Genomic DNA, 25897 nt, shown 5'->3' on the forward strand with positions numbered 1-25897 from the left:
GCAACAAACCTTCGCCTACAAATACAACATGCAAATCTTGTTATTTATGGACAGGGCTTAAGAGTGGAAGCAAACAAACCAACTGCGTAATGTTGGAAAAAAATTAAATTGAATTGATGTGAATGGGACGTTGTCCAAATTCAGATCATGTATGGTTTTGCTTTATATAGGCGATCTCAAAGCTTTTTCATTACACACCATAATTATGGACTTTTTTTTTTTTTTTTTGCCTGTCCCATTTGGTTCTTTAGCCGTCACAATTGTTGTCTGAAGACCAACAAGGATACCCAATGGATTTACTTTGCCAAATGGATCATCACGGCCTTGCCGTATTGGTCCATTTGATCTACCTTTGTTGTTATTATTTATTTTATTTTCAGTTGTTACAGACGGGACAGACATGACTGAGGGATAGGAAAAGGAGAAAGAAAGATGAAGGAAAAGAAAAATAGAAGGGAAGAGGGACAGTGAGAAAGGGCACTTAAAAAGAGAAAGAAGAGAAAAAAAATCTCCTGGATCACCTGTTAAGAGAAAAAGAAGAGAAAACGATCAGAAAAACAGAGCAACATACTAAACACAACACCATCACGTTAATCTAGCTAAGTGTAAACAGCAGTAAATACTAAATATTGAATGTTGTTGTGTAGCAAGCAGGACCGACAGCGCACAATGTGCTTGGAAATAGCAGCCAATAGAGGTGTAGTTTATGTCTATGAACAGTGAACACCCATGTGCACACCTGTGTGGATCAGCGCGCTTGTATTCAAAAGGTTTCCCCATGTAATGGTCTGCTAGAGGATGTAGAGAGCCATAGCCCCGTCCCGTGTAGTGTTGCTGCGTGTTGTTCTAAGGTGCATTTAAAACACGGGAGAACATGGTGCTGCTGCCAGAGAGCAGCAGGTGTTAGCACGGCCCCTCCCGAGAACCCTCAATGTCTACATGGATTTAAACTTGAGAGGTGGGCACCGGCGCCAGAGGTGGGGTTGAATACACAGACCGTCCACTGGACGCCGTTAACGTGCCCACCCTCAAGGCCCTATATGTATGTGTTATGAGAGTGTGAGTAATGTGGATGTCTAAGTTGTGGAATAAAATTGAGGCACAGGTGGCCAGAAGGGGACGGGGGGGGGGGGATGCCTCTCCTGCACCCTGGTGACACACCCGCACCCCATGGCCCTACTTGTGTGGGTTTGTGTTTTGGAGCAGGAAGAGGGAGGCAGCCGGGGATGGAGAGGAAAAGAAGGGAGGAGCAAGATGCCCCTCCCTGGGGCCAGCTCCCCCACTGACCCCAGTAGACACCCCCATTCTTCGGCACCCACCAAGGCAAGGGAGCCCAGGCCCATTCAGATCGGGGCCTACAGCAGCAGGACCGCCCAGCCCCACAGGACCCGGGGCAGCCCACCCGACCCCACCGCAGAGGAAACTGTACTCACCCTAACATTCAATCATCTCCCAGACTGCACAAGACAGTAGACACCCAGGTTAAGTTTATTCTCCACCTCTCTTATGACTCTCCCCCACCTGCAGAGTGGACTTGTTTGTTTGTTGATGCATAAAAATAATTTTTGACACTCAGTGTTCTTGTTGTCATTTTTAATTGAGGCATTTTTAGTATCTGATCATTAGTACGGAAGTGTTTTAGGTCTGCATTTTGTGCTTCATTCACCCCTGTTCACTCAGTATGTATTTATACACCACTTTGCATTTTATCAAGAGTTATTATTAATCTGTGGCCCTCTTCTTTTGTCCTGTCTCCCTGCCATCACCCCCAACCAGTTGGGCAGACAGCTGTCCCTCTCGGAGCTTGGTTCTGTCAGGGGCTTCTTCCTTTTAAAATGGAGTTTTTCCTTCACACTGTTGCCAAATGCTTGCTCATAGGATATCATCTGATTGTTGGGGTTTTATCTGTATTAGTTTAGGAGCACCTTGAGATGACTGTTTTATAAACAAATAAATTCTGCCCTAGGAAAAAAATCATGGTAGTCTAAACATCCTTGCCCCCCCCCCCCCCACCCCCCCTTTTTGGATGTACCCTTAATGCCATAACCCCAGGACTGCTTTTAATAAATGAATCACAACAGTGGCTTTGGTAAAATGTCATTTATTGACTCGCTGGGAATGATAACATGCTGACTAGACAAGCCTGCCTCTCAGATGTTATAATTAGCAAAAAGTAAATACTGCACTTAAACACAATTTTGAAGGCATACATGTACATGCTGCATTGTTTTAATACATTTTATTAACCTGTCCTGTCCAATAGTTGTAACAAGCAGAATTATGGTGTGAATGTTTTAATTTTGCTGAACATATTTGCTTTCCCAAAAGGAGCACTGTAGACTCTCTGTAGACTCCTTTTGTTAATGTTTTTGTTTTATTTATTTACTTTATTTTATTATTCATATTATTGTTTTAATATGGCTACGCCTCTTTGTTTTGTTTAATAGGCTGAGTACGTGTGAGAAAATTATGGAGAAGTAAGTCTGTGTGCAGATGTTTTGAGTCTGCTGTAGAAAGACACTTTCTGCCTGCAAATCATTTAACCGATTAGTAATTTTAAACCGCTTTTCCCTTGAACCAACTCCATGTACATTCCATGTATCCAGTCCTTGTACGGCTGTGTATGTATTGGTGTTGTATATTGGTGTGTCTGAGTGAGTGAGTGTGTGTGTGTCTGTGCCGTATGTTGTATGTGTATATGTGGTAAATTGCATCATTGAAGGCAAAGCAGACATTGTGAGTACAGAAAGAGAAGAGAAAAGACAAGAGATATAAAATGGTGCAGTCACCAAAACAACATTCCAGAAATGATTATGGTGGTTAAAAATAACAAGAAAAAAACAAAATGGCCTATACTGATCAGAATGGCATTAATTCTCCTATGTAGAGATTTCTCTAAGTGGGAAAGAAGAGTGAAAAAAGAATCAGAAAAAAGTTTTCCTTGAATGAACTTTTTCAGATCAGGAACAAGACCTTGCGTCATTCCAGGATCGCCTTGGGAAACTGGTCGTTCATGAAGTGAACAAATTTGGCCACTATCAGTCTGTGTCTGCGTGCATCTGGACATTTGCCTCCCAGGGAGTAAGTACGATGAAAAGATACAGCTTTAACTACGTCCTCCTGGAGTTTTAGGTGGGTTTGGATGAATTCTCTCTCCGTTGTTTCTGGATTTTCTTCTGGCTTCTGTAGTATTCCTGAAAACACCAAGTTGTCCCTCATGATGCGAGCCTGGAGCTAAATGACAGTTTCTTTGATTTTTTTGTTTTCTTCCTAGAGTCAAGTCATTCCCTTGGTAAGGGATTTCACCTACTCTTTGAGGGGGTTTTGTCAGCACTTGCTGCTGGCTGAACTCTACGTGCTCGCACAGCACCTGAAAATCTTTATGCAGGTTTCCACGAGGGCCAGGTTTGCATTAAAACTAGACAGTTTTTTATCTAGGGATGTGTTACGTTTCGGTGTTGTCAGTGTTTTGTTTTTGCGTGACTGTTATGTGTTTCCTGTTTTACTTTGAAAGTCTGTGTCATCTTAGTGTGTTTAGTTTACATTTTTCCCTGTCTCGTCAGTTCTAATTTGCCCCAGCTGTGTTTCCCTCCTGTGGTCCATTCCCTGATTGCTCCTTCTATGTATTTAAGCCTTGTGTTTCTGTATGTCATGGTCGCGATCTTCCCCCCCGTTGTAAATAGTTTGACGTCTGGTGTTTGGTGATGTAAATAAATGTGGTGTTTTGCTTTAAATCTCGTTTTGGGATTATTTTTATTTTCTTTTTTTTTATTTTTCTGCGTTGCACCCCGGTTGCCTAGGCCGGGGTGTAACAGATGCCAAAATGTCCACGCTGTCGCTGTTTTCAGGAGAAGCAGTCATCAGTGAGTCTTCAGGGTGGCTTCGTTTTGAGGACAGGGTTCCTTTACTGCTGGAGGGAGTTGGTGCATTGTTACTGGATTTTCCCTTAACAACGCGCTTGAAACACCCGTCAATACTGTTGCAAACTGTACGGTCATATAATTCCCATTGTTGTAACCTTAAAAGGTGTCAAGGAATAAACACTCACTCACTGGCTGATGTATCAGACACAGCGAGGTCCGACTGGGGTTCTCTGAGAGGCCCCACTCCAGTGGCAGCCAGAGGTGATGGATGCTTCTTCAACACGGGCTATCGGGGAGGGGCCAAAGGCAACTACTACCGCCATGCATGGCAGTAACCATCTGCGGGCAGGGGACCACAAATGCTGGGAGGCAGGGCACTCAACTGCCTGCCACCAGACCAATCAGGCAGCAGCAGCACCTGTGTAGGCTGCCATACTTCTGCTACCACGCAAGGGGGCGGGGCCACATGCTAACCAGGAAGTGCTAACAGGTACACAATGCCTGTATCCCAATTCAGGGTCTGCAGCCTTAAAGTACGCAGCCTCAACGATCCTCAAGGGCCGCGTACTTAAAGACCGCTAAGGCCGGAAGTGCGAGGCTTGTGAAATGGGATGGTCTAGCCTGCGTTGCGCTGCCCAGGTTGCCTAGCAACCATGTGTAGGAGTGTTTAGCTTATTTTTGAGTTTAGAAATGTGTTATTATAGAATGTAGAACTATTGTAGAGACACTGACACTGCCCTCAATATAATAAAGGCCTCACTGTGTTGTGAACTTAGGAGTAGATTGTAGGAGCCCCCTCCCCCACTTGAACTGTGAAAGTAAAACAGAGAGGAGTTAATGCTGAGTGGAAATTCCCCAGAGAATGTTTGGGTGGGGGTCTCAACATTTGTAACTGGATAACTGTGGTCTGGAAGGGAGATGGGTTTTATGACCTAGGGAGTCACCTACACCCACAGTGTTTTAACTGTCACGCACACACATCCACACGCACACTCACTCATGTGCACTCACACATACACACAGGTATGCGTACACAGTCACACACGAGCACTCACATAGACACGTGGGAACGCGCACATGTAGGCATTCATGTGCTCGTGCACATAAACACAGACAGAGTTTGCAGCACACCGTGGGGGGTTTTATGATGGGGTCGCCCCTACAAAACTGTGTTTCACAGACAAAGGGGTGAAGATTTGGAGAGGGACACACCGGCCTCGTCTTCCCTTCTAGAAGATGCATGCTTAAATGAAAATGAGTAAAGATGAATAAAGGTTTTGTGAAAATGACTACTGAGTCCGGTGCCATCTTTGGATGCCTCGACGAATAAAAGAACCGGGGTAAAACTGATTTCGCAACACATGATACTAACAGCTGGAAACGTTTCATACAGCATTGTTTGACAGAAATGAAGGAGAAAATCTTTTGTTCATTTGTTTGTTTGTTTCTACATGAGCTTTGATCATTCTCTGTAAGATTAAGCTCAGCTATTGAACGGCGTATATTTTAAAGTAAAGGCTTTAAAACCAAGTTTGTATAAACATCACTAATGTCACATAACTTTGCCGACATGTGGCCAACAGTAATGTTTTCATGTTCTTCGTTATTAAACATTTGCACATAAATAAGTGACATAATTTTCAGTACTTACTTAAAGTTTACTCTTCGGGCGCCCCTCATCCACCGTTTTTTTCGGCAAAATTATCCACACCCACCGCCGCGCTATGCATTCTGGGATATGTTGGGCCACGAAGTCTACACCGCCACGTCCTTAAAATTCAGAGAAATGAAGGACGCATTTGAGCCCCGAGCCCCCCCCTTACTTGTCAGAGCTCCTCTCTGCCCATGCTCCAGGAAAACCCACGAGATCTAGTTCAAAACTATTGTTGTCCATTCCACGGACTAACCTCAAATCTCGTGGTGATAGATCCTTCTCTGTGGCAGGTCCCAGACTTTGGAATAGTCTCCCCTTTAATATTAGATCTGCTCAAACTCTTGAGCAATTTAAATCTTTACTAAAGACACACCTTTACGCTCTGGCTTTTAACACATTATGACCCAAGCATTTTGGATTTATCTGAATTAGTTAGTATTGTTTCAATTCTTCTATTTTATTGTTTCTATTGTTATTATTGTATTACACTGTAGTTTTTAATTTTATTGTTATTGTTAAGCACTTTGTGCAGCATCGGCTGTTGGAAATGTGCTATATAAATAAATCTGACCTTGACCTTGACCTTGACCTTCGAATTGGGACAGCCTTCGTCGCGTCGCGGTGACGTAATCGGCCTTAAAATGCGGCCTTTAAGGCTGCAGACCCTTAATTGGGATACAGCCAATGTTCACTACTGCTGATATTCTCGTCTGTGTCTCACGGTGCTACAGCATAGCTCTCTCATACATCATTTTTGCATTTAACAAAATATTGTCTTTAAAAAATTTATTTAATATAACACATAAATACAATCAAAGGGTTAACTTGTTTTTGGTTTTTTTTGTTTTTTGACAGATGGTTGCACTAAAATATTGCAATTTCTAAAATGGAAATCAATGAGCAGTTCATTTTGATAAACCTGTGTTTTTCCTCCTCTGAATATTTATTACTGCTCATTAACAAGAGAAGTATTTATCTGGTTACTCGATTAATCAATGGAATAGTTGATAGATTACTCAATTACTAAAATAATCTATAGCTGCAGTCCTAAACTCTTTTTGGGGCGGTTTCCCAAATAGAGATTAAAGCTAGTCCTAGATTTAAACAGCCTTTTAATGCAGTTTCTCATGCACTCATGATTCCCGGATTTCACTTAACTCATCACTGTATGCTGTAGTTTGAAAGAGGAGATCCTAATGGATTATTTCTTGGTGACAGGGCGTATGCTCAAAGAAATGTTTTGTTTACGCCATACTTGAACCCCATTACACCTGAGCAAAGGTGCTACAATCAAGCTCATATGCACACTTGGAGTCTAGTGGAGCGCATGTTTGGTGTTTGAAAGAGTCGTTTTCAGTGACTTCGGAATACACTTGGATTCATGCCAAGAAGATGCTGCATTGTCATTATTGCAAAAGCTGTTCTTACCTGAAACAGCCTGGATGCCCAGAACCTCCAATACTAGAAGAAGACAATCTAGCTGTACCTTCAATTCCAACAAACCACACACAAGGCCTTTAACAATTTTTGACATTTCATTGTTCCGCTGGAATTCACATATCATGGTCGAATTACTCCAATCTAAACTGTATTTGTGTCTGTTATATTAAAGAGTCATACAATATGATATAATGAACTTTTTAAAAAATTCACTGCTGGTATAATGAGACCATTGCATCTTGCTCTCCTTCATCTTCACTTCTAGTTCTACTGAAAGTTCAGCTCAAGTTCAGCCCAGGAAGACCACCAGGGAGTGCAGCACACCGAGCTGCCAAGTAGTATCCCGCTGGTCGCATAGCCTACGACATGCGGGCAATGGCAGGCAGAGTCGGCGCTACAGGCTGGAGAACTCTCACTCACCACAGCGAGGTCCGACTGTCGTGTAAGCCAGCGAAACGGGCAGCACGCCAGGCGAGCACAGCCTACAGTAGCAGGTCAAGCTAGGGATGAGACCTGTCCATCCACAGAGCCGAAGCCAGCAGCCTGGGGCTGGCAGCCTGTCCTGCTGAAGTGGAGGGCTGAGCAAGGAGACGACCCGAAGGTACACCCCCAGTCATAAAGTCCCAGCTCACTGAGCGGGCCTGTGCAACGCACCAGACAGGGAACCAGCATTGCTCTCACTCACTGGCTGAAGAGTCAGACACAGCGAGTTCTGACAAGCGTGTAAACCCGCACCACGCTGTTAGCACGCTAGAAAGCACGGGCGGTCGGCTAGGATGAGCCCGTGTGCACACTGTCCAAAGGATCTCCAGCTGGAACCTGGGGTGCCCAGCGCCCGAACCTGGAATCCCAGGGCCACAGTGAGGTGAGGAAGCATAGCTCACGGAGCCGCTGAGTGGGAACCCTACTGGCTACGCAACCCTGCAAGAAGCGAGCAACGCCAGACAGCAACGCCTGGGGTTCTCTGAGAGGCCCCACTCCAGTGGCAGCTCGAGGTGATGGATGCTTCTTCAACACAGGCTATCGGGGATGGGCCAAAGGCAACTACTACCGCCATGCATGGCAGCAACCATCTGCGGGCAGGGGACCACAAATGCTGGGAGGCAGGGCACTCACCAGACCAATCAGGCAGCAGCAGCACCTGTGTAGGCTGCCATACTTCTGCTACCAAGCAAGGGGGCGGGGCCACACGCTAACCAGGAAGTGCTAACAGGTAGCCGGCACTAGCCGCAACCTAAATTCCCCTTTCACTGTTTATTTGCTTCTGCATCACAGTACTGACAGGTGTAAGCGTATGCTTGGAACTCTGACACCTTTCCCCAATGTAGCCAAGCTACGAGCGGAGCCTTGTTGGCTGCGTTAACCCAAGCTGTGGGCAAACACCAGACAGGCTGAAAGACTGGAGAATGCTCACTCGCCGGCCATAGCACAGCGAGGTCCCCGCTTAATCTACAAAAAAGAAACAATTAGTATTTAAATACACCTGTTGTCTGCAGCAATTTTGACAGCCAAGGAAATGAAGTCTTGCAGATGCAACCTGACATTTAAAAGTTTAAATATATGTAGTTAAAAGAAAAAGGTTAGTTGTAGTGAGATCTTCTGATTTATTAGTTTTACTAAATTGATTACTTACAAAATGTAATATGACCTTAATCAGTCACAGTTATAGACAAAACAAATTCTTTCAGCTGTGACTGATGTTTAAGCCATTGATTTTAATCACTGAAAGCACGACTATTTGTTTATCGTTAACTCTGAATTACATGGAACCACTACTATGCTTTTTTTTTTTAAATCATTTTGATAAAGAAATAAATCATTGGCATGGATCTAAAAATCATGTTCAGTAAATCTTTTTTTCAAATAATGCAAGTTGGAGCTATAAAGTCAGTGGTTTTTGAGTGGTTTTGAAGTCTCATTGATTTGGCTTTGACAGAGAGTATATGTACGTGTTGTGTAAAGGGGCCAGATCCTGCAGGAATTATTTATATCCTCATATATATTCATGCTGTACCTCAAAGCATATTGGCTAATGTGAGATCAAACAGATAATTCCAGTCTCTGTGTGTGCTCCTTTTAAATTTCTAATACTCAACTGGCATCTATTGAAAAGCAGCAGCATGAGTGAAATGCACAACGTAGCCTAATTAAGGTCACCGTTAAAATCATAAAAAACTTAGATGAAGGTAAATGATGGAGGTAAATAATGATCACATTTCAGACTTGGATGAAAAAGCACAAGTACAGTCCTGCAATGTTCTGCTAGTACAGTGGTTCCCAAAGTGTGTGTGTGTGTGGGGGGGGGGGCAGAGCCATTGCGGGGGAGGGGTTTGAATTAACAAAAGAAGAATACTTGGAGACCACTACGATAATGGACAGGTTTTTGACGGGGCTCCCACAAAAACGCAAAGCAGAGGTTGGAGCATCGCCACATATGCTTCCAAACCAACTTCCTTCCACGCCAAAGTTAGAAAATATGATGAGGCATATCTTGCCTTTGACTTCACCTGCACACTGGCGGTTCCAGGGTAGGTATCCCCGACAGAATTTGTTTCCCCGTTCAGGAGCACGCGCTGGGCTGTCCAAATCAGGGACAAACAAACAGTATCCCACAGTTGTTTGCTTTTAAACCCATTTTAAACAGAAAGGCATTTGTTGAAAAATGTATTGATAGCAGTGTTGAATATTCTTACACAGTAAAAAAAAAACAAACAAAGCAAAACAAAAAAAACCCCAACTATACATAAAATAATTACACCATAAAGGTGGTTTGTTTATTGGTGGTTTATCTTATTGCAACCTGTAATTTATTGCAGTTTACTAAATTTGTTTAATTGTTGGCAAACAGTTTGAGGTGTGAAGTAAACTGCAATGGAGTTTGAAAACAAGATTTTCTTGTAAAACAAAGGGGGGCCTAGCAAAAACAAGTTTGGGAACCACTGTGCTAGTACAGGAATTTCCTGCTAATTTGAGGTAGGGACTTAAACATTGAAACATTGCCTTTTTTTAAGACTTTATATGTGAGTGCTTTATGGTAACTGGTATTTTAAGTTTAAATATTTGGCACCTTTGAATCTTGTAGTCAAGTTGTCGTCCACATGTTTTTGATTACTACTACCTACTGTATCTCCTCCAAATCGGGTTTTTGAGGGGCTAAACATTTTCAAAAACGCAGTAAATTTTCCACAACCATCACGTCTGGTTTATTTATGTATGTTATTAATCTCAGACATAGAAATTTTAAAGATGGCTCTATAGTGCCACCTACAACATCTTTAATGAAGTACTACAAATACATATTTTGAGCTACATTAATGAAATTTGGAACAAATGTGTAACAGACCAAGATCTATGTCTTGATGGATGCTCAATCATCCAGGTAAGGAAATCCCAAAAAGCTGTTTCTGTTCATCTGTGTTTTCTCCTGTTGTTGATTCTGCTCCTACAGTTCAGAGTTTCTGCACTGTAAGCTTTTACGGCTGAGCATTTTTCCTCACCACTTCTTGGATCCCACTCTGCATCTCCGAGGATGCTTTTCTAGTTTTTTTTTCTTTGTCTTCATTATAAAATACTTGCAGTTCTGTGTTTTTCCTCTCAAATGCTTGGAGAGTAAGTTTTTTCTCTTTCAGCATTTTTTCCTGTTGTTCTTTCTCTTTAAGCGTCTCTGTATTTCTTTCAAGAGCATCATCAAACATAACTTTAAGTGTCTTTTCTCCACGTCTTTGAACTTGGACTGCATGTCTCTGTGAATTGTCTTTGGATGTTCCTGCTCTTGAAGCATTTCTGCATTTATTTCTATTGATACACCAAACATTGCTTTCAAGCCTTCATTATTTTTCTAGATGTCTTGAAGCTTGCTCTGCAGTTCTGTCTGTTTAGTGTCCTGTTGTTCCTTCTCTTGAAGCAGTTCTTTATTTCTTCCCAGCACTTCATCGAGCTTTACCTGGAGCTGCTGATCTTTTGTCTCCATGTCTTAGACTTGCACTGTGTTTCTTCATTTTTTGTTCTTGTTTCTTGAAACTAGCGGTTCGTTTTTCTTAACTGAGCTCTGTATAGCTTCTTTTCTGTCATCCACTTTATAATTTTTTCCAGTGCTTTACCAAACATTAATTGTACTAACTCATTTATGATTTGCAGGTTGGGCTGGTATTTCATATTTTAATTGGTCGGTCCTGTCTCTCCACAGTAGCTCGGGCATGTGCACTACCTGCTGCTCACTAATGGCAGGTCTATGGGAGATCTATTATTTTGCTGGCTACCCTCATAACTTTGTGCTATCTTTGGTCCTCGCATTTCCAAACCAAGCAATTATGAAAAATGTTAAAATCAATTCAACAAAACACTTAGAGTCATCATTTGTGCAATTTTAGGTGTATACTGATTTAGAATGATCAAAATAAAGACCATCAGAAATGTTTTTACTGAGGTCAAAGCAAAAAAGATCCAGGTATTTTTCCTGTAACCTTCTATAAGTCCATGCCATTTCATCATTTTGCAAGTGTGACGCTTTTGTGTAGTGTTTGTGTTAGCAAGTTAGAGTCACTTAAAATGTCAGTATGCATCCAAAGGCAGTGGTAGATTTATAATATTATGGAAGCCTTCTAAGCCTCTTAAACTGTTTCTAAATGTAAAGTGGGACATTTCTAGGAGATTCAGAATAAACAAAAACTGTAATCTGTGCTGAGTAATCTTTGTGAATGTGACTTGGGCAGTAATTTAACCCATTCCCACCACCAGTCTGAAGAAAAACTAAAGTCTAAAGAAAGGTTGTCGAGCATTCAGAGAGGCAGTGGTCATATCCTGATAGCTCAGACACAAGTGTCATTCATGCTAATAATGTTTGTCAGGCAGTCAAAAGAGCTGTAATCTGCGGAGCCCCGCAAGGGACATGAGAGAAAAAAAAAATTAAGACGGACTTTTGCAAGATCTCGCAAAAGTCCGTCTTAATTTTTTTTCTCCCATGTCTCTTGCAGGGCTCTGTAGGGCCCCGTAGTAATCAGCTCAAACGAGTTTTAGTGGATCATTCTCAGCTGCTCACACCACACGACACCATGCTGATCAATTGTTAGTGTGTCTACAGATTGGCACAGACACATTGGATCCTGTTGGGTTTTGTGAGGATTAGCTGCATTTTCTTCATTTAATCCTCAGCATGTGTCATGTATAAATATGTAGGCAACATGTTCGACTAAATGATAGTTTCAGGTTATTCTGGCCTCGTTGTGAATTTTGTTTCCTCATTTATATATTTCGCCAAAAAAGGTAGAAATGAAAAACAAAACAGAATCATTTCACCAAAATACACAAATGACATACTTAGTAATTATGACTCTCGTCAAATTTTAAAGGGTTGAAGTGAGTCACAGTGATGTGCTTTGAGAAAAGACTTTTCCGATGTTTTGCTTTTTTGCATTCTCCTTTTTTAATTTGTTTTAAACGAAGTGTTTCTGATGGGTTTTGGATAGGTTTGTTTTGGTGCTTTGGCGAATGTGCAATAATGTTAAAACAGAAAATATAGTTTACTGAGAAAAAGATTACAGAGAAAAGAAGTCATCACAGTATAGGAGGAGACTGGCCCATCCACCCCATCCTCTTCTCTATGCAGACTTTTCATTTTTCATTATTTGCACCACATAGAAAAGATAAAGACTGAAACCACGTGAGATCATTTGAGCATAATGCTGGCCTTTCACTGAAACAGTTCATGCCACTTTTTACGCTCTATCCTTCCTCCCCGAACTTCTAATCCCAACCAGTATAAAGGGAAACAATTTTTTTTATTTGTTTATCAAGAGATTATACAAACTTATATACATTGTATTGTATGCATCTTACATGACATCATTTCTCAAACATTTCTTTCCCAATCATTTTAACTTTTTCTTGTTAAACAAAAGACAAATTAAAATACAAGAAACATCATGCCGCACACAAGAACCGAAAATTGAGAAAAAAAAGAAGAAAAAAATGTGAGTAAATTAGAAAAAATGTTAAATAAATAAATTAAAATTAAACAATAAAAAAAAATTTTCAAAAATAAATAAAAGAATAGAAGGGGAGGGGGGGATGCTTAAATCCTACATTAAAAAAGAGTAAATTTCAAATTCTTTTCAATCTAGTCACAGGGTGGGTAAATTGCGTTGTTCTAAATACTAAGGAAACGATTTGAGATATTCCACAAAGGGTGTCCAAAGGGTGGATAAATTTTGCAGAACTACATTTCACTGAGTGAGATCTTCTCCACCCTCAATAATGTCCGGACTGTCACGGACCCGGTTCCGGGGACTCGGGGTCCGTGAGCAGTGTGGAGTATAATTATTATCATTATTATTATTTGATGTGTCTTCTTCTCTGTGCTACTATTCTATCCACATTTGTATGTAGGCAGGTGTGTGTGTGTGTATGTGTGTGCAGCTGTTCTCTGTGAGCCAAGTTACAGGCACCTTCAGGCCTGGTGGGTGTGGCCCTGCTGGAGGACTGGCCACACCTGAAGGCCCTACCACACACCTGTTGCTGATCAGGGCTCGTCAGGGGAGCTATTTAAGAGACTGATGGAGCTCTCACTGATGTGGGATCACTGAGTTAAACGCAAAGTCACAGTGTGTGGAGAAATTGTGTCGCAGTATATGGGATTGCGGCTCATGTATGCCCGCGGGAGTCAGTGTTTGACGGCTGCTTCTATTGTTTTCCTGCAGGAGGAACGTGGAGAAGAAGGACAGCACGCATGGGGTGTGCAGAAACACGACAGCGGAGAGCACGAGCACGGACGTCGGAGTGGGACACACACACGGGAGTCAAGGGAGCAACGGGGATTAATTGTGCATCTGTTATTAACCACATTATAAATAAACGCACTGCTTGTATTCAGAGCTCTGCGCCTGGGTCCTCCTTTTCCTCACATCCCCACGGTTGGCCAGCGTCAACCGTGACACGAAGAGTATTAAGCCATTGCAATGCAGATGGAGGCATGGGAGATTTCCAAAGAAGTAAAATAGCGTCTAGCAAGAAGGGGACAAATAGCCAAGATCTCAGTTTGCGGGGGAGTTATATTAAGAGGGGTTCTTGGAACTCCAAATATAGCAATTAGAGTCTTCTCAGATCTGAATTCCAAAAACCCCTGAAAGAAATCACTCCAAAATTTGTTCAAACTTGGACAGAAGAAAAACATATGGCTTAGATTGCAAGGGGAGGTGTGACATCTGTCACATTGGTCTATAATTGAAGGAGAAATTTTAGATAAACGGGATTTTGAGAAATGGACTCTGTTTATTACTTCAAACTGTATAAGCTGTAGCACATGGTGTACTTGAACGCATGATGAGATTCACCTTATCCCACCATGATTCAAACAGTTCGACACCTAATTCACACTCCCAGACGATTCTGATTTTACCTGATGAATCCGATTCGGTCGCATTAAGCATACAATATATATTTGATAGAGGTGATTTTTGATTAGGCCTAACAACCAGAAGGTCAACCCATGGTGGATCAGCAGGGAGAATTGGGAAATTTGGAAACAGTGATGAGACACGGTGTCTAATTTGCAAATAGAGAAACAAGTGAGAAAGTGGTAGGTTAAATTTTGAGGATAGCTCTGAGAAACTAAGAAAGACATCATCTTTGTAAAGGGCTCTCATGGTTTTTATGCCTCTTTCGTGCCACATCAAATGGGTGGCATTGGTAGTGGCAGGGGAAAATAGATGATTCCTTAACAATGGTAATCTGGTAGAAGGAGATATGAATTTAAAATGCGACCTGAACTGAAACCATATCTTAAGTGTAGCGAGCACTACGGGATTTGAAGCAACAGAAGATTTTTTAATTGGCAGTGATGAATAGATAAGGGAGGCAGGTGAAAAATATGGAGAAATTGATTTAATTTCAAGTTTACACCAAATCAGGTTAGGTGAATTTAGCCAGTAGGTCAGCTTATGAATATGCGAAGACCAGTAATACATTAAAAAATTTGGTAGGGAAAGACCCCCATTAGAAGTGAGAGTCATTGTGTGTGTGTGTGTGTGTGTGTGTGTGTGTGTGTGTGTGTGTGAGTGAGGGTGGGTGGGTGTGTGTGTGTCTAGGCATAAGAGAGCCTCATGAGTTGTGCTAAAAGTCACCTCATCCTTGCTCCAATAACATACAATTAAACTTGATGAACTGGTTGAAGTAATAACAATAATAATCAGTTAACGATTTCAATGTGTCTGTGTCTGTGCCAGAGTGTTTTTGCATGTGTGTGCCTGCATCAGTGTGTGTGTCTGTATATATGCATGAATGTGCCTTTTGTTTCATGAATTCATCTTTTGAGTCGGTTCCACACCTCTTTCAAGACTTCCACACTTTGTCACAGCCCGTGGGGGTGGAATGAGTTCAAGGACATCATCAAACAGGTACCAGAGGATATCATCCTGATGCGGCCAGAACAATCGGTTTGACCCAACACGATGCATGCATTTGACCTGGACTTGTGTTGTTTGTATTTTTAAAATGATGCCTGGATACAAATCATCGTCATAGACTTCAGTGATGTCACTTCCTGATGTATATGACATTCTGGATCACACCATTGTATTTATGGGGGTGGAATCATTCATGTAACGGGGTTGAAGGGTTAGTCAGGTACAGGAATAATTGTGATTTTAATAAATAATTAACAATTAAATTTGAAAAAAAAATATTAACAGCAAAAGAGCACAAATAGATGTTTAGGTTGATACCAAAATGTATTGACTTTTTAAATAGTTTTATTTGGTATTTTCAAAGTAAACTTTCATCAAGGCCATGAGGGACATGACAAAATAGGTGGTGTCAAATGAAATAACTGTATTATTTCCCATAAAGAGATAGAAATTAGTTCAGTTTTTTCACACTGTATTAAAGGGTACATTTCAATATATATGTAAAGCTGTTTAAATAGAAAGTTTGGTGACCCGATAGATGAAATACACCATAAGAGGTGAGAGGGACTCAAATTGTGCCATTTTCATGGAATGACTCGTAAACTGCCTCGGTCTAGGGGCCCTTCCATTCCACAAAAACGAAGAAACCATCTGGTCTAGGGACTTAAAAAAACAGTTTGGGCAGAAATAGGGGGATACACTGCCATAAAAAGAGAAATCTGGGAAGCACATTCATTTTGATAATATTAATCCTACCAATTAGTGACAGTGAGAGGGAATTCCACCTCTAGAAATCTAATGCAAATTGTGAAACCAGGGGGGCAAAATTCTCAGAAAACAGTAAAGGCAGTAATATATTAATTCCCAAGTACCTAAACCCCGAGGGGCTGAGCTTAAAAGGAATGTCAGACTGCTCAAGTGTTAACGCTAAAGAGTTTACAGGGTAACATTCACTCTTGAGCAAATTAATTTTATAGCCAGAAAAAGAGCTGATTTTTTCCAAGACAAATAAAATTGGAGGAAGACTACATATGGGGTCAGCAACATACAAAAGAAGGTCATCTGCGTACAGGGATACCTTAAGTTCAACACCTGCACGAATAATTCCATGAAAGGAAGAGACGGATTTCAGAGCAACAGAAAGAAGTTCTATGGCTAAAGCAAAGAGAAGGGGAGAATTATGTTATGTTATGTTATTATGAGACTGATGTTTGTGTTGCCAACATCATTTTCTGTCAGCGTGTTCGTTAGGAATAGTTGACATTTGTCAGTCTGCTCAAATGAACACGTCACTTCTGTTGTGATATTTTGATACCATGGTAGCATTTACAGGATATTGTTTTATAGTGATATTATACAGGAAAACTGTTACTCAATAAGGCCCATTTACTAGTTGTTTTTCTCTTTCTCTGTGACCCAAGAATTAATGTGTAAGAATCACAGGATGGTACCTCAAGGTTGAAAACACCACAGAGATCACTCCCTTACTCCCATCCTCCCTTCTTTATCTCTTAGAAAAAGGCTTGTTAAAGGCCAGGTGGTTTGTTTCAGAATTCACTAATGAAAGAACTCTGTATTCTATGTCTAGGAGTGTATTTTGCTGGGATGATCATAAAATTGTAGCTGAACTGATAAACTACACAAAGGATACTTCTTTGCTCAGAAGGCAGGAAGACGTTTCCTTATTTGGTCTGTACCGGTTTGAACTGAGAACCTGCTGACACACGAACCTTTTTTTCTTCTATATAAACTGTTGTCTGATGAATAAACCTTCGAGTTGATTGTGGGAAAGCAACCTGAACAGTCTCTGTATCACTTTGTTCTCCTAACTGCTCCCGACGTCGTAACTAACCCAGCTGAACGGCATACCTGAGTGTTACTTTGAATAATTAGGAGTATTATAAGGAAAGGACAAAACTCTGCTTATCGCTCACGCCACGGAGGAAACCCGGGACGGAAATTTCCTTCAACTTCCATATTGGTGTTGGGTGCCATCTCCAACAACGATGAGGCGGCCTACATGGATGAAGTGAAGAATCTGGCATCGTGGTGCCAGGACAACCACCTCCAGCTGAACGTCAGCAAGACCAAGGAGCTGGTGGTGGACTTCAGAAGGGGTCAGCACAGAGACTACAAGCCCATCATCATCAATGGAGCTCCAGTGGAGAGGGTGCAGTCCTTCAAGTATCTTGATGTCCACATCTCCTCAGACCTGACATGGGCTGCCCACATTCAGGTCCAGACCAAAAAGGCTAGGCAGCGCCTGTATCACCTACGACAACTGAGGAAGTTCAGGATCTCTCCAAAGATCCTCAGGATTTTCTATACAGGCGCTGTGGAGAGCATCCTCACACAGAACATGACATCGTGGTTTGGGAACAGCTGTGTGAAGGACCAAAAAGCTCTCCAGAGAGTGATCCGTACAGCAGAACGCTGCTGCAGGATTGCTCTCCCCCCGCTTCAGGACACCTACACCAGGAGATGCCGGACTAGAGCAGCGCAGATACTGAAGGACCCGTCCCATCCTGGCAACAAACTGTTCCAACTTCTGCAATCTGGTAGAAGGTTCCGCATCTTCCGGGCAAGGACAGAGAGACTCAAGAGGAGCTTCTATCCCCAAGCCATCCGTGCCCTAAACACACACACCCGCCCTCTCACATCATCTATAATTGACTGAGACAGGACTCTCTTCCAGACACTCTAAACCAAGGCACAATGTACATTTCAATTCCTTTAATTTTAAATATGTTTATATTGTCTATCCTGTAAAATAGTCAGATGTCTATTCATATTAATGTACAGAATTCACCTGCTTGCTGCTACTACTGCACATTCACCCAGTGTATATACTATATGTCTGTATATATATAATGTTCTTCCTCTACACCCCCCCCCCCCCCAATTTTTGCACATGTCGAGGAGCGTGTCAGGCTACATTTCACTGTGTGTTATACTTGTATAACTATGCATGTGACAAATAAAGAACCTTGAACCTTGGTTCTTTCCTTCGTACACTTGTATAATAAGCGGCCCCAGTTAAATGTGATCATTTTATTTTTTATTTGATGAATTTCACAAACACATTTTATTGCCCACTAGTTACTAATTTTCTTGTATGATGTTAAAATCGCTGCAATTATTGCTGCGGTCAGAGATTGGCAGTAAAGCATTACTTGTAACGTGTTACGGTAATCTGATTACTTTTTTCAAGTATCAAGTAGCGTAAGAGATTACTATTGCAAAATAACTTTTTTGCAATAGTAATCTCTTACATTACTGTTACTTTCCCATAACTATGCTGCGTTACTGTGTTACTAAACTGTTGTGATTTTGTTTGTGAGAGTGTCTCATGACAATGACTTACGAGTGTGCGACGTCCGTGGCAGCAACAGACGTGTGCAGATCAACAGTGGATAATATGGAGTGCGGGAGAGAGTACGACCATGCAGCATTTAAAGCATGGATGTACTTACAATACTTTTTTATTCCCATGAAAAGTGACAAAAACATTAGCATCCGCTGTACACTCTACGTGCGAAGAAAACTTCTTTCTACAGTGAAAAATTAAACCTTAATTGCTGAGCACGGGAATGTGAAATTCACAGAGAAACCCTTGGATCCCCCCGCTGATAAGTAATCAGTAAAGTAACGAGATTACTTTTTGGGAGAAGTAATTAGTAACTAATTACGTTTTTCAGGTAACAACCAACACTGGTTGTGGTACAGTCACTGTGGGAGTACAGTGTAACCTGACTTTCCTGTCATAATTACTACAGACAATAGAGGGCACTGCCACTTTGACACAGATGTATTTGTATGTTGTCTTTTTATTGAAACAGCAGACACTATCTCACGCGGATGCTTGAGGTATCAATACGTGTTTGCACAAGAATGGAGCTGTTCATTATACACATCAGGATAGACAGTTTTAGTGTGCAGATCTACAGTGGGGCAAAAAAGTATTTAGTCAGCCACCGATTGTGCAAGTTCCCCCACTTAAAATGATGACAGAGGTCAGTAATTTGCACCAGAGGTACACTTCAACTGTGAGAGTCAGAATGTGGAAAAAAAATATCCATGAATCCACATGGTAGGATTTGTAAAGAATTTATTCGTAAATCAGGGTGGAAAATAAGTATTTGGTCACCTCAAACAAGGAAAATCTCTGGCTCTCACAGACCTGTAACGTCTTCTGTAAGAAGCTTTTCTGTCCCCCACTCGTTACCTGTATGAATGGCACCTGTTTGAACTCATCATCTGTATAAAAGACACCTGTCCACAGCCTCAAACAGTCAGACTCCAAACTCCGCCATGGCCAAGACCAAAGAGCTTTCGAAGGACACCAGGAAAAGTATTGTAGACCTGCACCAGACTGGGAAGAGTGAATCTACAATAGGCAAGCAGCTTGGTGTGAAAAAATCAACTGTGGGAGCAATCATCAGAAAATGGAAGACATACAAGACCACTGATAATCTCCCACGATCTGGTGCTCCACGCAAGATCTCATCCCGTGGGGTCAAAATGATCATGAGAACGGTGAGCAAAGATCCCAGAACCACACGGGGGGACCTGGTGAATGACCTGCAGAAAGCTGGGACCAAAGTAACAAAGGTCACCATCAAAGCCAAGATGGCGCTGGAGTGACGGCAGCCTTTCCAAGTAGCTCTGCAACACCGCACCTTTTTTCTTAACTTTAACTTTTTTAGACTAGGCTTTTCAAAGTTTTTTTCACCTTCCTCTACTTATACCTCTTAGATATAGCGATACAAGATGGATAATGCACTTTTCAAAACTTCTGGAACCAGCTCCTTCATCTATTCGAGAGCGGAGCTGCTGGCACTAAGAACAAAGGGACAGACCGGCATGCGACACAACATCCCGGCCGAGCTAAAGAGGAGCTACAGAGGCTGCAAAGCTGGAGCGAGGAGAGCGGATCACCGGAGGCGATTCAAACCATCAATCCCGACAGTGATCATGGGCAACGTGAACTCGTTACAGAATAAGATTGACGAACTGTGCGCTCTGAACAACCACAGACTATACCGTGAGTGCAGCTTGTTTATCTTCACGGAGACGTGGCTAACCAAGCTAACGCCGCAGGCTAACGTAGACCTATGCGGTTTCACATCCGTGAGAGCCGATAGGGACACGCAGGCCAGCGGAAAAAGCAGAGGTGGGGGACTCATTGTCTACGTTAACAACAGATACTGTAACCCTGGACACGTCTCCGTTAAAGTTTCGGTATGCCGTCCGGACCTGGAGCTGCTAGCTGTTAGCTTGCGGCCATATTATCTACCTCGGGAGTTCAGTCATGTGATCTGTGTGTGTGTTTACATCCCTCCGAGGGCCGACGCAACAGCTGCCTGTGAGAAAATACACACAGTCACAGCAAGACTTCAGACACAAAACCCCGAGGTTTTCATTATTATATCTGGAGACTTTAACCATGCCACACTGGATTCTACTCTGGCTGCTTTTCACCAGTTTGTGAATTGTCCCACAAGGAGCAACAGGACAATTGACCTACTGTATGCTAATGTGAGAGATGCATACAGAGCCACCCCCCACTAGGGAAGTCAGACCACAACCTGGTTTACCTACAGCCACAATACACACCCCTCGTCCAAAGGCAGCCTGTCACAACGCGCTCCATCCGGAGATGGACCCCAGAAAAGGAGGATGCTCTGAGGGACTGTTATGACACCACAGACTGGGATGTGCTCCTGAGCCCACATGGTGAGGACATAGAGGGGGCGACACACTGTCTTACAGACTACCTCAACTTTTGTGTGGACACGGTCGCCCCTGCTAAGACGGTACGGTGTTATCCTAATAACAAACCGTGGGTAACACAGGAAGTCAAAGCTGTCCTCAACATGAAGAAGAAGGCTTTCAGGAGCAAAGTGAAGGAGGAGATGAAAGCAGCACAGCGGGAGGTGAAACGCTGCCTGAGGGAAGCAAAGGACACCTACAGGAGGAAGGTGGAGCAGAAGTTGGAGAGGAACAATATGAGGGAGGTCTGGAATGGTGTGAAAACCATCACAGGCCACAACACCAAGAAAAGCACAGTGGGGGGGACTGTGGAGAAGGCAAACGAACTCAACAACTTCTTCAACAGGTTTGACCAGCCCACAACCCCCCCACCCTCACCCTCACCTTCACTACAGAGTCCTCTCCCCACTCTCCTACCTCCCTCGCTTCCCCCCCTTCCTGACACCATGACACCCCCCTCCTCCAATCCCTCTCTCAGCAGCAAGACATCTCCCCCCCTCCCCTCCTCCCAAACATCTCCCAGTGTCACAGTGGATCAGGTCAGGAGGCAACTGAGGAAGCTTCGCCCCAGAAAGGCAGCAGGCCCAGACAAGGTGTGTCCTAGGATGCTTAAGGCGTGTGCTGCTGAACTTGGGGAGCCGCTACAACGAGTCTTCAACCTCAGTCTGCGACTGGGGAGAGTGCCCGCCCTATGGAAGACATCCTGCATCGTCCCGGTCCCCAAAAAGAACCGGCCCAATGAGCTGAATGACTTCCGACCGGTGGCACTGACGTCACATCTTATGAAGACTCTAGAGCGGCTCTTCCTCAACCTCCTCCGACCACAGGTACAACATGCCCAGGACCCACTACAGTTCGCCTACAAGGCGGGTGTCGGAGTGGAGGATGCCATCCTGTACCTCCTACACAGAGCCCACTCACACCTGGATGGGGGAAAAGGCACGGTCAGGATACTGTTTCTTGACTTTTCCAGTGCCTTTAATACCATCCGGCCCTGTATGCTTCAGGAAAAACTGAACAGGATGGAGGTGGACCCCTGCCTGGTGGCTTGGATCTCCGACTACCTCACCGACAGACCACAGTACGTCAGGCTGAAGGACATCACGTCTGACACTGTGGTCAGCAGCACAGGAGCACCACAGGGAACTGTGCTGTCCCCTCTTCTCTTCACCCTGTACACCTCTGACTTCTGCTACAACTCTGAATTATGCCATATTCAGAAGTTTGCAGATGACACGGCCATCATGGGGTGTATCTGGGATGATCAGGAAGAGGAGTACAGAAGTCTGGTGAGGAACTTTGTCGCATGGAGTCACACAAACCACCTGCAACTCAACACCTCAAAGACTAAGGAACTGGTTGTGGACTTCGGGAGGTCCAGAGAAGGTCCACTGCCGGTTCAGATAGAGGGGGAGGAGGTGGAGGTGGTCAACAAGTACAAGTACCTCGGGCTGTGGGTGGACAATAAACTGGACTGGTCATGCAACACAGAGCACCTGTATAAAAAAGCCCAAAGCCGACTGTACTTCCTCAGGAGGCTGAGGTCTTTTAACATCTGCAGGAAGCTCCTGAGGATGTTTTACCAGTCGGTGGTTGCTGGAGTACTTTTCTATGCTGTGGTGTGCTGGGGGAGCAGCACAGCAAAGAGGGACTCATCCAGGCTGGAGAAACTGATCAGGAAGGCTGGCTCTGTGGTCGGCATGAAGCTGGACACTCTGGTGACAGTGGCAGAGAAAAGGACACTAAAGAAACTGATGGACATTATGGACAATGCCAGGCATCCTCTGCACACGGCCATAAACAATCAGAAGAGTCTGTTCAGTGACAGGTTGCTTCTCCCCAAGACAAGAACTAACAGACTTAAAAACTCCTTTGTTCCACACACCATCAGACTGTTTAACTCCTCTCTGGAGGGGAGAGGGAGGGGAAACAGGAGGACAAAGGAGGGGGGAACAACTAAGCTGTAGTGCCTCTTCACCTCACTGTACAATACCTTGTGCAATACTTTTTGTAAATAGTCAACAGTGCAATAGACTCAATACTTGAAATGTGCAATTCACTTGTATTTTATTTTTTATTCCTATTTATTCTATTTATCCCCTTCGTATATTTTATTTATATTTGTCTCTGTATTTATATATGTGTGTGTGTGTGTGTGTGTGTGTGTGTGTGTGTGTGTGTGTGTGTGTGTGTATGTGTATGTATATATATATATATATATATATATATATATAAAAAACAATTCTGTAACTGTAACTTCGGTCGTTGCTGTGCTTTTTTTGGAAGTCGAATTTCCCAGAGGAACCCACCCGAGGGATTAATAAAGTTCTATCTTATCTCTTATCTTATCTTATCAGTAACACACTACAACGGCAGGGAATCAAATCCCGCAGTGCCAGACGTGTTCCGCTGCTGAAGCCAGTGCATGTCCAGGCCCGTCTGAAGTTTGCCAGAGAGCACATGGATGATACAGCAGAGGATTGGGAGAATGTCATGTGGTCAGATGAAACCAAAGTAGAACTTTTTGGTATAAACTCAACTCGTCGTGTTTGGAGGAAGAAGAATACTGAGTTGCATCCCAAGAACACCATACCTACTGTGAAGCATGGGGGTGGAAACATCATGCTATGGGGCTGTTTTTCTGCCAAGGGGACAGGACGACTGATCCGTGTTAAGGACAGAATGAATGGGGCCATGTATCGTGAGATTTTGAGCCAAAACCTCCTTCCATCAGTGAGAACTTTGAAGATGAAACGAGGCTGGGTCTTCCAACATGACAATGATCCAAAACACACCGCCCGGGCAACAAAGGAGTGGCTCCGTAAGAAGCATTTGAAAGTCCTGGAGTGGCCTAGCCAGTCTCCAGACCTCAACCCCATAGAAAATCTGTGGCGGGAGTTGAAAGTCCGTGTTGCTCGGCGACAGCCCCAAAACATCACTGCTCTCGAGAAGATCTGCATGGAGGAATGGGCCAAAATACCAGCTACTGTGTGTGCAAACCTGGTAAAGACCTATAGTAAATGTTTGACCTCTGTTATTGCCAACTGTTAGAGCCAATCTATAGAGAAATATTTTTGATACTGTTTCAGTTATTATGTTACATGTTTAATTTTGTATGATATGTTGTTAGAGAATAAATGCTGCGCGTTTAATTTGTATCGGGTAAGAAAACATTACAGCGCATGTGTGGTAGCAGGTTAGAGTGAGCCAGGATGGCAATGGAAATGTGCGCTGTAGCAGCAAATAGTTTTTTGACCGTGACATCTTTTGTTTGTATGTACGAGTCAGAAATAAATCTGAACAGCTCACATTAAGAAGTGGAAGAATTATTTTTTCGAAGCTTGGGACAGAAATTCGCCACTACATAAAAGTCAAAAAACTAGCGAGTAATGGAGGAATGTTTTCTGCGGTGGAGCCACCGACTGAGACATAGAAAAGTTACCGGATCGTCGGCATAAGGATGCCTACACACAACAACACGGCGAACAGCTAAGTAAAAAGTGTTTTGTCAGATGCATCTTACCTGTGGAAGTAGCATAAAGGAGTTTGTGCAGTACACCACCCGACAGCTGTGCCGAAGAAAATCATTACGGCTTAGCGGTGTTATATAATTACATTGGCGGACGACATTAATGACAGTGTGGGTGTAGTTACGCGTGATGACAGCCAGAGGGCGATGACAGACAAAGGTCTGGAGTTCAAACTGCATCAGCTCACAAAGGTGAGAAGAGGCAAATTAGGACAAGTGACAGCACAAGAAGATGAAACTGAGCGACTTTTGAGCCATGAAATTCTGCCGGCTGTAAATGATGTGAGAGAGGCACTGAAAGTTTACAAGAAGTTGTATGAAGAGTTTCAAGAATGCAATTATGCAGTGTTGCTGTGTATTAAAGATGAGGAGGAAAAGGAGGCTGACCAACAACTTTGGTTTCAGCCAATGTCAGAACGATGTTTGCAGTTCATTAATAGAGTTAATACATGGATTGAAATACAAACATGTGATCAAGAGATAACTCCCATGGACAGTGCATCCAGAGTGTCAAAAACATCTAGAGTGTCAAACAAGTCTAAAGTATCCAACACGTCAAGGGTGTCGACAGCATCGTCAGAGCGTGTCAAGGAAGAAGCTAACAGAGCAGCTCTGATGGCACGAGCAGCGTCTCTGAAAGAAAAACAGGCTCTAGAGTTACAAGAAGCAGAAATTAAAGCTGCAAAGGAAAGACTGGAAATTGAAACAGCCATTGCTGTGTCTACTGCCAAAGTGAAAGTGTATGTGGAATGTGAAGAGGTTAAGTCTCAAGTGAGTGAAACCAGACTTACGGTAATGCCACGTCGTGACCTCCTGAAGATGAATAACGAAAATGGTCATGGCAACGTAAAACACACACCAGGGAAGCCAACAGAGATAGAGAGGTCTGCCTCTTGAAGGAATCCTGGTGATCCAGGTACTGCAGCAGGGGCCATACCTAAGACACATAGAACTCCACTGCAGGGGCCGAGCCAACGCCAAGATGGTGTCTCACTTCAGGAGACCAGACCAAGTGAGCTTTATCAAGTTATGCAGAAACAGGCAGATATCACAGAGATGCTTGTAAAGAACCAACAGCTGGCTCGGTTACCACAAAGGGATGTGCCAGTGTTCCACGGAGATCCTTTGGAGTACAGGTCGTTTATGAGGGCATTCATGCACGCTATTGACACCAGAGCTGATAGCAATTCAGACAAGCTATATTTTCTGGAGCAGTATACTCGAGGCGAGCCTCGTGATC

General features: G+C 43.1%; 1 pseudogene; it reads left to right on the plus strand.

The window, feature by feature from the left end:
• The first annotated feature begins 1170 nt into the window (after positions 1–1170).
• LOC147311097 (uncharacterized) lies at positions 1171–20916 on the plus strand (annotated as a pseudogene).
• Positions 20917–25897: the final 4981 nt, after the last annotated feature.

This window comes from Aulonocara sp. 'chitande type north' Nkhata Bay, linkage group LG16 (genome assembly GCF_057382095.1).
Source record: "Aulonocara sp. 'chitande type north' Nkhata Bay isolate Kocher_YH1m ecotype deep benthic linkage group LG16, A_spYH_male_GT1.1, whole genome shotgun sequence".
Taxonomy (NCBI): Eukaryota; Metazoa; Chordata; class Actinopteri; order Cichliformes; family Cichlidae; genus Aulonocara; species Aulonocara sp. 'chitande type north' Nkhata Bay.